Here is a 16,362-nt window from a genome sequence, read left to right as displayed (position 1 = left end):
GTGTGTGTGTGTGTGTGTGTGTGTGTGTGTGTGTGTGTGTGTGTGTGAGAGAGAGAGAGAGAGAGAGAGAGAGAGAGAGAGAGAGAGAGAGAGAATCAGGTGATATTTCATTTGAGAAGCAGCAACTTCTTGACATTGGAAAAGCCTCACCCTTTAACACCAATATTTTCATAATGCTTCCACAAAGATACAAATTATGACCTTGTGAAATAGACGAAAATAACATAAACTAAAGACTGATCGTCCAATTATAGAAAGGACAGAAAAGGCCAAGAGCAGACACTTGAAAATGGATGAATTTCCTGAAAAAGAATATCTTCTACAGTGCACCTGAAATGATCTTCCAGGCACTGCTTGAAGATTTCTAAAAATGGAGGAACCACCACATCCCAAGTAAACCCATGCCACTTTTGGATAGCTCTAATGGTAGGAAGGCTTTTGTAGTTGCTGTTCCCTCAAATCAAGCCTCAATTTGCCATTTAAAAACTTCTGCCCATTGTTTCCAGTTCTTCCTTCCAATGTCAACCTGTTCAATTTTAATTCCACTTCCACATATAACATCCTTTCAAGCATTTAAAGACTAATATCATCACCTCCCCCCAATATTCTTTTCTATGTTAAACATGCACAGTACATAATTGTAAAGGACAGAACTTTACATAACATTGATTTAAGACCTTTCACCATCCTCCTTATTCTATTCTAGATATCTTCCAATTATTATTCTTCCCTAACTTATAGTGCCCAGAGTTGAAAAAGTACTCCCAATGTAGGTGACCAGGGCAGATGACAGAGGAAATGGCACCTACTTATACTTGAAAGGTAGAATTCTCTTAACACAACATAAGAATGCATTGGATTTTTTTTTTGGACAATGAATCACTCCACTGATTCCTCACCCCCTACCTAGATTATTTATAGATAAATTATCCAAGTATGTTTTCCCCAAACTTAAATTTTTAAGTTGATTTTTAACACACATTTTTCTTTTTGAATAATTTCTTAATAGATACGACTCATTTCCCTTTTTGGATCCTGATTTGAATTTCAGGGATCTGCCAAGTTTTGCAATGTCATGGTATTTTATAGGTATACCATCTATGCCTTTATTCAAATAATTGATAAAAAATGTTCACTAGCACAGAGCCAATGAAACACAGATTCTTTGGACTTTCTTTTGCAAACCTAATAACAAATTAATTGGGAAACATTAACAACTTCTCTGAATCGAATCATTCAATCAGTTCCACATCCACCTAATTCTATCATCTAGGTTATAACTCTTTATGTTTTCCATAAAAGTAGCATGAAATATTTTATCAATTCTTCCCTAAAAATCTAGGTATCCAATATCGGTAATATTCCTCTGATATACTATATTAGTTAACCTTTCAGGGCATAATCTTGATAATCATGTTGCTACTTTATCCAAACGTGTAATAACTAATCCATACTAAAATGTTATGAGTCGTTTTTTTTTTTGTTTTTTTTTTGAGGCATTTGGGGTTAAGTGATTTCCCAGGGTCACACAGCTAATGTGTCTGAGATAGGATTTGAACTGACTCCAGGGCCCATGTTCTATTTAAGCAATCTATCTGTGCCATCTAGCTGCCCCATATTAAAATTCTCCAAGCAATTAAAGTCACTGTTTTTCAGAGTTTCTATTTTTCTTTAAAGAAAAATCAAGAAAACATTTTACCTTCTTCTGGCATAGTCTCCATAATCTTTTAATTATCACTAAAAGTGGGTCAGAAATTGATTCCACAAAATTCTTTCTGTACCAATATATACTATTTAACAGCTTTATTCAAAATGATATGCTTGCATCTATGAGATAATAAAAAGATGTTATATAGCATATGACCAAAAAGGAAATTATATGGTCTTAAAGAGAGAATTATCAACAACAGATGGATGTCTATAGTGGTATATTGGTAACTCTGGACCTATGGATTCACAAAAGGACCAGAAAGCCACTATTAGTAAATATACAACTAACTAAACCATTTTCATAATGATAAGGCCATTCAGATAGTAGATATGATATTATTATATAGTTTTTTTTTGTTTATTTTTCAATCATGTCCAATTATATATGACCACTTGGGGGATTTTCTTGGCAAGGATATTAGAATGGTTTACCATTGCCTTCTCCAGTTCATTTGACAGATGAGAAAACTGAGGCAAACAGAGTTAAATAACTTGCCCAGGGTCACATAGCTAGTAAATGTCTGAGGCCAGAGTTGAAACTCAGGAAGATGTTTTCCTGATTCCAGGCCCAGAATTCTATCCACTATGCCACCTAGTGACCAATGTTATACATAGATGGTATAATATAGTTAGACAAGTCTTAAACCTTTTCCCTGGGGATATTAGCAAAAATTATTGAGGATCCCAGATTTCTTTTCTCTTAAGAAGATATTCATTTTTTAGATAACTTTGATTACATTAAATTGAAAAGTTTTGCACAAACAAAACCAATGCAACTAAGATTAGAAGGAAGGTAGAAAATTGAGAAAGAATTTTTACAAACAGTCACTCTGATAAGGGCCTCATTTCTAAAATATACAGAGAATTAAAACAAATTTATAAGAATATGAGTCATTCCCCAATTGATAAATGGTCAAAGGGTATGAACAGGCAGTTCTCAGATGAAGAAAGTAAAGCCATGAAAAAATGCTCTAAATCACTATTGATTAGAGAAATGCAAATCAAAACAACTCTGAGGTACCACATCACACCTATCAGATTGGCCAAGATGACAAAACAAGAAAATGATAAATGTTGGAGAAGATGTGGGAAAATTGGAACGCTAATGCATTGTTGGTAGAGTTGTGAAATGATCCAACCATTTTGGAGAGCAATTTGGAACTATGCCCAAAGGGCTATAAAAATGTGCATACACTTTGACTCAGCAATAGCAGTTCTAGGGCTATATCCCAGAGAGATCATACAAATGGGAAAAAGACCTATGTACAAAATATTCATAGCAGCTCTTTTTGTAGTGGCAAAGAATTGGAAATTGAGAGGATGCCCATCAACTGGGGAATGGCTGAACAAGTTGTGGTATATGAATGTAATGGAATACTATTGTGCTATAAGAAATGAGGAACAAGCTGACTTCAGAAAAACTTGGAAAGACTTGTATGGTCTGATGCTGAGTGAAGTGAGCAGAACCAAGAGAACATTGTACACAATAACAGCCAAGTTGCATGATGACTAATATTGATAAAGTTGACCTTTCCCAGAAATACAAGGATCTAAGACATCTCCAAAGGCCTTGTGATGGTAAATGCTATCCACATCCAAAGAAAGAACTATGGAGTTTGAATGCAGATTGAAGCATACTATTTGCTATTTTTTTTTCTTCTGTTGAGTTTTGTTTCTTCTTTCTGGTGGTTCCTTCTATTGATTCTCATTCTTACAACATCACTAATGTGAAAATATGTTTAATAAAAAATAAAATAAAAAAGAAGATATTCATTTTTGACTAACATTGATAGACTTAGTCCTTCTCAGCAATGCAAGGATCTGAGACATCTCCAAAGGTTTCATGATGGAAAATGCCGTTCACATCCAAAGAACTATAGAGTTTGAATGTAGATCAAAACATACTATTTGCTATTTTTTTCTGTTTTGTTTTGTTTTCTCTTTCTTTGGTTCCTCTGATTGGTTCTACTTCTTCCTTACATCACTAATGTGAAAATATGTTTGATCAAAATGTATATGTATAGCCTATATCAGATTGCTGACCATCTTGGGAATGGAAGTGTGGAAGGAGGGGGAAAGAAATTTGAAACTCAGAAGCTTACGGAAGTGATTGTTGATAAATAAAAATTAATTAATAATAAAAAGATGTTCATTTAATATGTCCAATAAATAAAAATATAACTTCATAATGATAATCAAAAATAAATTTAGATTATTTATTTTTGTCATTTTTTAAATGAGTATCTTTGGGATCCCTCCCTTCCTTTCCCTTTTTACAACTACCATTCCATGCTATCATTGTTTCTTGTTCAATAGCTCAGGGTTTTATTCCTTAAATTCCCCCTAGTCTCTCCATATAATATCCTGAATACAGCATCTGATAGATACACTGTTAACAGCCACTTTATTATTGTGCCTTACAGTGGATTGATTTCTATTACTTACTACATTTACTATGTTGTTATTTAGTAGTTTCAGTTATGTCTGACTCTTAAATGACCCCATTTTGGAGTTGTCTTGGCAAAAACACAGGAGTGGTTTGCCATTTACTTCTCCAGCTCATTTTACAGATGAAAAAACAAGGCAAACATGGTTAATTGACTTGCCTAATGTTACATAGCTGGTAAGTATCTGAGGCCAGATTTGAACTCGGGAAGATGGATCTTCTCCACTTCAGGCAGTCCTGGTGCTCTATACATTGCACCCCACACACATTAATATCTACATGTACTTTGTGGCATATATACCTCTGTTTCCTTATCTCTCTGAGCTGGCAATCTCATGCCAAACTGTATTCAAACACTGGCAAATCAGTAGTCTCCCAGAGGCTGTGATCACATCACTATAAATCACTTTCAGTATAAACAATATTTCAAAACCACAGCATGGAGGCACATGAGTAAGAGACATAAAAACCATGGATAATTAAGAACTCTGGATTGTGGGCCTGAGACATAAAAACCATGGATAATTCTGAACTATGGGTTGTGGTCCTGGATGTTCTGTTTTTCTTTCAAAAACTGTCTACATACCAATTTAGTAATAGACAAGGTTATTCCTTTTTAAGGCCTGTCTGCTCTCCTACTTTGAAGTCTAACTGACTGCCTTTCCTGACTTAAGGATCTTTCTTAGATATAAATCTGAGTTTGGTTCTGCTTCCTCTAAAAGTCAGGATATTGGGGCAGCTAGGTGGTGCAGTGGATAGAGCACTGGCCCTGGATTCAGGAGGACCTGAGTTCAAATCCAGCCTCAGACACATAACACTTACTAGCTGTGTGACCCTGAGCAAGTCACTTAACGCCATTGCCTAACCAAAAAAAAAAAAAAAGAAAAAAGAAAGAAAGGAAGAAAGGAAGAAAGAAAGAAAGAAAGAAAGAAAAACAAAAGGCAGGGGTATTTGTCAACTTCATCTCTCAAAAGCAGTTCTAATGTGTGAAATGTTGCAGTTTCTTTCATAGTAACAAACCAAAATTGACATATCTTCCAGTTAAGTCAATATTAGGCAGTGTGCATTTTTGCCATAGCTGCCAAGTAGTTCTACATAGTAAGCTTTCACAGATATTTCCCTCAAAGTCCTCATATCTCTCATACACACCTACCCAGAAACCAAATATATGTTACTATATACATTTTCTTATAAGTATATTCAAGTTATCTGCGAATGTTTGATTTCCCAATATAAAATGTTACTGGTACACTGGAAACAGAGATTGCTTCACTTATTTATTTTAAATTTTCCATTAGTGTCCTTTAAAGTAATTTGCAAACAAGAGAAGCACACTAAATTCTTTTAACTACTGAGCATTTTTAAAAAATCTTGGTTGATAGATAGACATGATTTCTGTTAGTAACAATGGTAAATTTGCATGCTAGCTCTCTCTTGTTAAAGAAATTCCTAGAAAAAAAGAATATATGTATGTACATAATCTAATTTCTAGGAATTTGTTTGAAAATTCTTTCATTTAGTTAAAAATATGTTTTCTCTTTGAAAAATAATCAAATTTTAAAATTGAAAATAATAACATAGACTGCTACTTCTTCCATAAAGGTTTACTACAAAAATTTTGTAGCTGGACTTATTCTTTATAGTCCTTGGTTTCTTTTTAGTTGAATTTTTGATGGAATCAAAATGACCATAAATTTTAAAATATCAATACCTACTCTATTTTAAAATGGCATTAAAATTGTGCATTTAAGGCATGCCAATTAGCTATCAAATTCCCCCAATAAATATGTTTTTTTATGTTTTTACTTCTGTGTTTAAGAAACATAAAATTCTTTGGTAGGCATGAATTGACTTGCCATTAACTAAAGAAAATCAACAACATTGGCTGTCAAATTCCCTACTTTCCCTGTGTACCACCAAGTTTTATAGGCCTTTACTGTTCCTCCCCATGTAGTTTGATCACAGCTCATTGAAGGCTCTTTATCTTATTTCACATGTAGTCTTACATATTCAGTATACCAGGATTTCCTAACCTTGTGTCTATAATTTTTAAATAAAAAAAAATTGATAGCTGTAATTCAATGTAGTTGTTTTCCTTTGTATTCCATGCTTTTAAAATGTATTTTTCTGAGGAGTCCATGGGCTTCACCAAACTACCAAAGGAAACACACACACACACACACACACACACACACACACACACACACACATACAAACACACAAACTCGACAAAAACTACTAAATTCAGTATTTCAAGTCTACCATGGCTTTCCCATTCTTATCATTCTGAGGGTTTGTTGAACTTGGAGAATTTTAAATCAATTACTGCTTTTAAAGCCTTCCTGATTTTGTGGCCTTACCTCTGCTATTCCAACTACTTCCCTCAATTAACAAGGTATCTATAACACTTTATAGCTGGCCCTGGCAAAGAAAAGCAATGTTAGTTATAGCAACAGGAGTTGTCCAACTGCATTATTTGGGGAGTGGAGAGTGAGCTATAAAAAATTTTCATAGAACATTAAGTAAAGCAAATAGAACAAATTGTTTGTCAATTTCACATCAGTATATTATGTCAGTATAAATGCCAATTTGTTAGTTATGTCAGTTATGTCAGTATAAATGTTTTGATGCCTGATGACAGTCTATTTCTACTTCTTTTGCTACCTGAAATTATACTAGTTTCAACCCTTCTTTTCACTCTGGATATTGCCATTCACCTCTGCTCCTTCAGTTTCAGAATACCCTGCTTACCAACTCACAATTACTATACAAGTCTCTTTTCTAACTACAAGTTTCCAGAGGGAAGTATCCTTCAAACTTCAGGTTGAAAGTTTTCCATCCATTCCAGGGAATTCATTCTCCTAACTTCCATGGAACTCAGGATTTACCCTCACTGGGTCTGACTATTTTGCCTTGCCACTGAGGTTGATTTTAAAAAGAAAAAAAAGACTTTTATTGATAGCTTTTGTTGTCATATCACAGTCATTTTTATATACATCACTCCCAAACCTTCAATTATAACAAAGAAAAACAGTTAAGCAAAACCAAATAGTATAGTGTTCTCATTTGACAAAACGTACAGTGTAAATTTCCTTTTGTCTTCTTTAGTGGTCTTTAACTCTCATTTTCCTCTCATGCTTGTGGTGGAAATTGACAATATCCATTACCAATTTGTATGTTGAGATTATTTTCAGAAGTCTGAAAATATTGAACTCTCAGATGTGGTTATTAGATGAACAGATGACTGTGATTATATCCATTATCGCAATTTCCAACGTTCGTAATTCAGGTTTAAGATATAGAAACCTCTGTCTCTTGTTTGAAATTTATTATGAGTGAAAACAATGGGGATATTTTAGGAGTCCACATTATTTAGAGGTAGTATAGCATAGTGAATAGAGAGCTGGCCTTGATTTAAGGAAGAAATTGGGCTAAAGTTTCACCTTTTATAAATTATGAATGAATGAGTTTGAAATAGCACTTAACCTCCCAATGCTTAGGCAAATCTCTAAGGCTCTAAGTTACCAAAAAAGGTACTTACCTTAATAAAGAGTTACCTGTCCTCAGAGTATGCTCTGTTAATGACAGTCCTTATACTTAGAAATATCTTTCATAGCTAGAAGGTAACATAGAGATGTAGTTGAAATCTCACTTTTACAAAAGATAAAAGTGTTATACAAAGAGGACAAATGATTTGGAAATGGAACATCAGCTAACTAGTGACAAATTCACAGTTAGAATTAAAGGCCTATGAATTCCTATATCAATGCAGTTTTCATTACCCCACATTAAACTGTATATATTTCATAGCATGTTCTAAGATGAAAACAATTTTCATCTTGACTGTGTAGTTTGGAGTGTTGTCAGTGAAAATCATTAGACTACAAAGAAGATAACAGAAATGAAGTCATAGAAATAAAGCAAACTATTCAAAGAAGAATGTATTTAGAACTCAGAATGAAAGGTCATGCAAAAAGAAGAACCATTCAACTGCTTGTGTATGCCTATAAAATTTAATGTCTGTGCTGTTCATTTGGGAATTATGCATATTCTGATTTCTTTCACCTTTACTACTATCTTGAACTCTTATGTCAGCGTATATTGCTGTTTACCTCCACTACTACCCCACTGCAGTGCCTTAATAGGATATGATGGTGGCCATGAGTTTTTAAAAGCTATGCAAGTAGAGTATGATGGCTGATACATTTTCCAAAATAGCCTTGGGAAGAGACTGGGTTGAGTAGCATCTGTGTTGGGAAGATTAGCTTTGCAGTTTAAAGAGACTCAACACAACATGGAGCCACAACAAGAGGCTCACCAACCTTGCACAGTTTCAAGAGAAGGTTGTACAATAGCTTTGCCCTGCATTTAGACATGGAAATTGAGCTGACATATCTGGAAAGCATATGCAGATGCAGAAAACCTTTATGAGAGCGCTGTAGTCTTTCTCACTTGAAGGCTTCTGTGAGAGGTAGCAGATAAAAGTAGGGAGTTGGAGAAAGTCATTTTAGATCACCAAGTAATACCTCATATAAAAACTAATTTCAAATAAACAAATTATCAAAATATGAAAAGTCACATCAGAAAAAAAGAGAAAAATGGAAGGACAGATTTTTCTCTATTATGTATAGGGAGAGAATTTGCAATCAGACAGATCAAAAAAGAGATGATAAAGATAAAAAGGATAATTTCAATTATATAGAAGTAAAAAGATTTTACAAAAATGAAACTAATATAGCTAGAAAGAGAGGAAAATATAGGAGTTGGGGGAAAATTTACACTAAATATTGCTAATAAAAGCCCAACATCTGATTCTATATAATATAAATTCTATTTTATATGTACAATACGTATAAATCTAAAAGAGTTTTATTTCCAATAGAAAAAGTGTCAAGGAATAATAAGTTTCCAAAAATGAATTAAATGATCAATATTTACTAACAGTCAGATGAATTTAAAAAAGAACCCTGAATTTTATGAATAATTTTCAATTTCTTATAGATTTTGGATGCCATATTTTTAGCAATAACATGTGAATATAGAGATAACTGGGTTCAGCAGTCCATTAAATATTGTCATCAAGTGAGACATGAAAGAGGATTCATCAATATTATGGAGACTGTCCCACCTAGGAGTTAAAAAAGAAATCCTTAACAACAGGGTTAGGCTTAAGTGAGATCATAGCAATTTGACCAAAAAAAAAAAAATAAAACAATCCACATTGCAATAACAATACGCATAAAATACATACATCACCTTACTTGACAGACAACCCACTGAATTAGGCTATCAAAAGACCTTTCTTACACAAGAAATGCAGTTTTACAGATGAGCTAAGACAAGAATTAGGCCTAGCAGACATTGGATTGAACCATCTTTGGAAAACTGATATATGAGCTGATATAGAGTGAAATAAGCAGGTTGAGGAATAAAATATACACAATTAATGTAACTGCTAACGAAAAAAGAAATATTATAAAACTTAACACTAGATATATAATGAACAAGGTAAGTTCTGGGAAAGCATTGCAAATATGTATGGCTTTCTCTTCATTGTGGAGATGTGACAGACTATTTAACATTCTTTCAGATGTGGTACATGTGGTCATTTGTTTTGCCAAACTGCAGAACTATACTTTTTTTAAAAAAAATCTTTGTTAAAGAGAGACTATACTTGTATAGAGAAAGGGGGAGTGATATATTCATAAGTGTATGTGATATGAAAGCAAAATATATCAACAGGAAATTATTTTATACTTATGCTGAATCATATTACTGTTGTTCATCCTTCGTTTACAAAGATGTCTTGATTTGCTGATAAATTGGATGTAAGGCAGAGTTACACATAGTCATTAACCTCATTCTTTTCTTCCGTGTCATTGAAGTATATTGGCAAGACAAAAGTCAAGATGGCTGGTGATAGCCCAGGATGCAGTAGAAGATCTTGGCATCTTTAATGTCTGACCAGGCTCTAAGGGCTACACAGCAACTGTTTCAGCTGATTTCATGGCCATTGGAACAAATTGTTTTTATTCATCCATTCTGCCATATACCAAAATAAAGTCAAAATGGGTAAATGAATTAGCCATAAAGGGTGATATCCTAAGTAAATTAGGGGAACATGGGAAAATATACCTAACAGATCTGTGGATAAGGGAAGAATTTTCAAGAAGAGATAGAAAGGACCAGAGGAAGTAAAATGGATAATTTTGATTATGTGAAATTATTTTTTTCCCACAAGCAAAATTGATGCAGCTAAAATTAGAAAGAAAGCAGAAAACTGGAGGAAAAATTTTACAGCTCTATTTAATAAAGGTCCCATTTGTCAAATGTATAGTCAGATAAAATGTTTTAAAACACTGATTAGATATGTGTGTGTGTGTGTATGTATATATAGAACTCAGGTGCCACCTCACACCATTCAGGTTGGCTAATATGTCAAAAAAGGAAAATGACAAATGCTAGAGAGGATGTGGAAAACTTGGGGCACTAATGCACTGTTGGTGAAGTTGTTCAGACATTCTGGAGAACAACATGGAAATACACATGAATGGCTATAGAACTGCATACACTTTAATCCAAGCATACCACTACTAGGTTTGTATCTCAAAGAGATCAAAAAAAAAAAAAAAAAAAAGGAAAAGGACCTATATGTACACAAATATTTTAGTAGCTCTTCTTGAGGTGATAAAGAATTGGGAATTGAGGGGATGCCCATCAATTGGGGAATACCTGAACGTGTTGTGGTATATGATTGTGATAGAATACTATAATGGTATAAGAAATGACAAGCAGAATGGTTTCAGTAACACCTGGGGAGACTGATATAACTTGTTGCAATTTGAAGTTAGCAGAACCAGGAGAACATTGTACGCTCTAACAGCAATATTGTAACGATGACCAACTATTTAAGACTTAGTTACTCTGATAAAGAGAAGAAAATTCTGAAGGACCCATAACGAAAAACCCTAGCGACCTCCAGAGAGAAAAATAATGAACTCCAAGTTCTGACTGAAGCAAACTTTTTTAAACTTTCTTTTCCTTGTTTGTTTGTTTGTTTTTTGTATGTGTTTTTTTTTTTATGCAGCAAGGCTTTTATGGAAATGTTTTGCATGACTTCACATTTATAATCAATATTATATAACTTGCTTTCTCAATGAATGGAATAGAGGTGAGAAGGAAAGACGGAATGTGAGACTAATTTGTTTTTTAAAAGAAAGTTAAAATAAGAATTGATTTTTTAATTAAAATAAGAAAACAAATCCTATTTTAAAATGATTAGAAAGATAGAGAGGGTCTAGATTGTCAAGAGATTTACATGTCAAATAGAACAGTTTATTTTGGTGCTAGAAGCAATAGTTAGATGGAATTGGATTTTCCTTTCTATGATTGTCTCTTAGATTTTGTTATGGTTATATAGAAATGCTGTTCATTTAATAGAAAAAATATTAATTAGTGTCTTGCTAATTCCCTATGATTTTCTATGTAATTCATTGCCATAAGCAAATGAGGATGCTTTTGTTTCTTCTTAGTATTTATACTTTTAGTTTCTTTCTCTCATCTTACTGCTATTGCAATAAAATAGTACTTACCACAGTGATTGGCACATAATACATAATACATGTTTTTTTTTTTGATTCATTGATTACCAGAATGATTACTCATGTGTTTATTGGTACAAAGTCTTGTGTGTTCCCATTACACATAATGCTTGCTTTTAGTTTTAGATGTCCTTCAATGACTAACTAATACATTGAATTTTTAACAAAATATGGTATCCTGTATTACCAAAGACTTTTGTATATGTTTTGGGATAATATGGGATTTCTGAGTTTTGTTTAGTTTTGTTTTAGTTGTGTTTAGTTAGTTTTAGTTAGTTAGTTGTTTTAGTTTATTTTTGTTGAATGTTTTCCTGGTATTGAATCATCTTTGGATCCATGGTATAAATTCAACTTGGTTAGGGTTTATGATTTCTTTGATGAATCACTGTATTCTCCTAGGATTTGATTTAATTTTTAAAATTAATATGGAATTGCTCTATAGTTCTCTTTCTATGCTTTATTCTTCCCTGGTTTGGAATTAAGAACCATATTTGTCCCACAAAAGGAATCTGACAGAATTCTGTCTTTTTCACTTTTTAAAAATAATTTATATGTTATTGAAAGTAATTTTTCTGTTCAAATTTGATCAAATTCTCCTATGAATCCATCTTTGTCGGGGCAGCTAGGTGGCACAGTGGATAGAGCACCAGCCCTGGATTCAGGAGGACCAGAGTTCAAATCTGGCCTCAGACACATAACATTTACTAGCTGTGTGACCTTGCACAAGTCACTTAACCCCATTTGCCTAACACCCGCCCCCCCAAAAAAAGAATGAATGAATCCATCTTTGTCAAAACTTACTTTTGGTAATTCCTTTGCAACTATTTTTGTTATTTTTTTTCCTGAGACTGATTATTTAGATTCTTTAATTTTTTTAGTTTGAGTATTTAGATTTTTAATATATTTCTATACTTTTGTGTTTTTGCTTTTCCTAGCAATTCAATGTGCATAGTAAGATCTCATAATTATTTTTTATTTCTCTTGGTTTTGTTTTTGAGTCACCTTGTTCCCTCGTTTGATTATTTGATTTTCTATCTTATGTTTAATTAGATTGTATAAAGGCTTGTCAATCTTATTAGTCTTTCCAAAGAATCAACTTTTAGTTATATTTATTGTTTTGCGGGCTTTTTTTTCAGTTTCTCCATTTCCCCTTTAATTTTTAATATCTCCCCCTTTTTGTTAATTTATTTTCACTTGTTTTGTTTTCTATTCTTGATAAAATACATTTTTTTCACTAATCCTCCATTTTTGTATTTGTTATAATACCCATTGTAAGATACCTATTTCCATTTATTGATTTATCTTCTTCCCATATAGAAACATTAAGGAAATTTTCCTCATTTATTTTACCCTGTATCCAACCCTTCCTTGTTTCTTTACCCAATTTTCTATAGGTCTTCTTTTTTTTTCTTAGGGACTGACAAAGTTATTTGCCCTTCATTTTTAACCTTTAATTTTATTAGGGCAATATATATTCCGTTCTATCTTCTTTTTCCCCATTCATTTCATGCAATATCCTATTCTGCAATTAAGTAGTTATAATTCATGGCTCTATTCATCCTATATTGAAGATCAATATTTTTGCTTGTATGGAGACCATACTTCTTTAAATGTTCTTTTTTTTTTGTTTCTCTGCTTCCACATTGCCATTCTTTTCTTTGTATTTGCCTTTCCAATCAATTGTTCTCTCTTTTTCTTTTAGTGAGATTGGTTACTTTGGATTAAAGTGTTTGTGTTAATTCTGCCAATTATTCTGTAGTGTGAGACATAAATTCTTCTCTCACAATTCTTATTTCTCTTGTAAATTAGTCAGGAACATCCAGATATGGGTCCATGCCCTCTGTGGAATTTTCTACCACATCAGGTTTTAATTCATTTTCCTTTGTCTTTCATTATTTATTCAGAAATATCTGGATATGTTTTCCTGACCCAGAGACCACATTCTCTTCTATCATTAATATAATCCCTTTTAGTTTATTTGCTTATGCTCAAAATTTTTAACAGAGTTTTCTTCCTCTTATGCCCTTTGGTAATGTGTCTCTCCCTCCCAAATAAGCCCTTTAATGGAAGTTACACTAGGGTTCTCCTTAACTTCTCCAATGCTGAGGAATTTATCGTCCACTGCTTTCAGTCTCTAAGAGAATTGACCCCAGCTTAATGCTACAACTTTAATGTCAGGTCTCATGGAATACCATCTGCAATGATACTTTGTTCCAGTTTCTTCTGTTAATCAATTCTTTGGCAGAATATGGAAAAGAAGAGAGGGCTGACACACTAAAGTCCAAGACGAATTAATCTCTGCCTTTTGGTTTTCTGAGACACAGGGAGGAGAGTTGAGTAGAGCTGCTTTCTTCCCAACTGGTGTCAGAGTGTAATAGCTGGTGGGGTGCTGAATGAGTAAGTTAAGGGTTAGTGATTAGGTTTCCTGGCCATTCATTGGGGTTTTACATATATGTGGGTTCTTTGTATCTTAGACCACAGAGACAGCTAAAATTGCTTTATCTCTTGAACAAAGTCCCCATTTCGGAGCAGTTTGAAGACTTATGAGGTTTGGATAAAGTGTCTTGTTCTACATGAACTATAAGTATGGTCATATACTGAGATTGAACTTCTCTCTTTTTTAACAACCCAATGTTGCCTTTTAATTGCATCTACTTAAAAAATAACCACAGACAAACATGTATGTATGTAAATACAAATAATCATGTACGTTATCAGAGTACCTTGAAATTGGAAAGAACATCAGAGGTCATGTAGTCCAACTTGTACTCAAATATGAATCCTTTATGATAAATGAATTTCTTTTTCATGTGACAGTTATTAACTGATCTTCATGCGAGAGGGACTAAAGGTCCTTCAAAATCTTCATTGCTTCTCCTTTAATGTCCTTCAGCTTATTGATATCCTTCCTATATGGTATTATTATATCAAATTTGAAAGATATGAGGGACTTCAGTAGGCATTTAGTCCAGCTCATATCTAAGGAGGGTTCAGACTGTAATATCCTTTAAAATGGTCATAAAGACTTTGCTTAAAATGAGAAAACATTTCCCACCTCACCGCTTTGTCTTAAAACAGTAGATTTCATGAGTGTGGTACATTGTTCATATCTTTCAGCCTTTACCCCTAATGTATTAAGCAGTTAAGCTTATTTTTTCCTCTTCACATATATGTATGTATATACATGCATGTTTATATATATATGTATATGTGCATGTCTTATATAGGAATGCTTTCTGGACAAGGGAAAGGGAGAGAAACTACGGCAAATTAGAGTGATATAAAATGGCCCTGACAAAAACTTATTTTTTAAATGTACATGACTATGGGAAAGTCTATTAAAATCATTGGTCTCTTTTTAGCATCAATAAAATGGGGATAATGATACTTGTACTACATGCTTTAACATTTTTTGCGAGGAATGTACATTTTGAAAAGTTGGTGCCATAGATATGTCATCTTCTCTTAAGAACATGCTACCTGATCATCTTATTTATCAAGTCTGCTATGATATTCAAAACATTTTTCCCACTTCAAATCTTTTTGCAAATCCTTGTTGTAATTTTATTTTTTTTAATTTTTTTATTCTTTTTTTATTTATCAATAATCACTTCCATATGCTTTTGAGTTTGAAATTTTTCTCCCCCTTTCTCCCCACCACCCTCCCCAAGACAGTGCACAATCTGATATAGGCTATACATTTACATTCATATTAAACATATTTTCACATTAGTGATGTTGTAAGTAGAAATTAAAATCAATAGGAGGAACCATCAGAAAGAAGAAACAAAACAGAAGAGAAAAAAACTAACAATTGAACTTCCATAGTTCTTTCTTTGGGTGTGGATAGCATTTTCCATCACAAGGCCTCTGGAGATGTCTTAGATCCTTGTATTGCCAGGAAGGATTAACTTTATCAATATTAGTCATCACACAATGAGGCTATTATTGTGTACAATGATCTCTTGGTTCTGCTCACTTCACTCAGCATCAGATCATACAAGTCTTTCCAGGTTTTTCTGAAGTCAGCCTGTTCATCGTTTCTTATAGCACAATAGTATTCCATCACATTCATATACCACAACTTGCTCAGTCATTCCCCAATTGATGGGCATCCTCTCAATTTCCAATTCTTTGCTACCACAAAAAGAGCTGCTATGAATATTTTGTACATAGGTCCTTTTCCCATTTGTGTAATATCTTTGGGATATAGCCTTAGAAGTGCTATTGCTGAGTCAAAGGGTATGCACATTTTTATAGCCCTTTGGGCATAGTTCCAAAGTGCTCTCCAGAATGGTTGGATCATTTCACAACTCCACCAACAATGCATTAGTGTTCCAATTTGCCCATGTCTTCTCCAACATTTATCATTTTCTTGTTTTGTCATGTTGGCCATTCTGATAGGTGCGATGTGGTACCTCAGAGTTGTTTTGATTTGCATTTCTCTAATCAAAAGTGATTTAGAGCATTTTTTCATATGACTACAGATGGCTTTAATTGCTTCATCTAAGAACTGTCTGTTCATATCCTTTGACCACTTATCAATTGAGGAATGGCTTGTATTCTTATAAATTTGATTTAATTCTCTATATATTTTAGAAATGA

The sequence above is a fragment of the Vombatus ursinus genome, unplaced genomic scaffold, assembly GCF_900497805.2.
Source record: "Vombatus ursinus unplaced genomic scaffold, bare-nosed wombat genome assembly UNPS02014830.1, whole genome shotgun sequence".
NCBI classification, from domain to species: domain Eukaryota; kingdom Metazoa; phylum Chordata; class Mammalia; order Diprotodontia; family Vombatidae; genus Vombatus; species Vombatus ursinus.
This window is presented reverse-complemented; position numbering follows the sequence as displayed.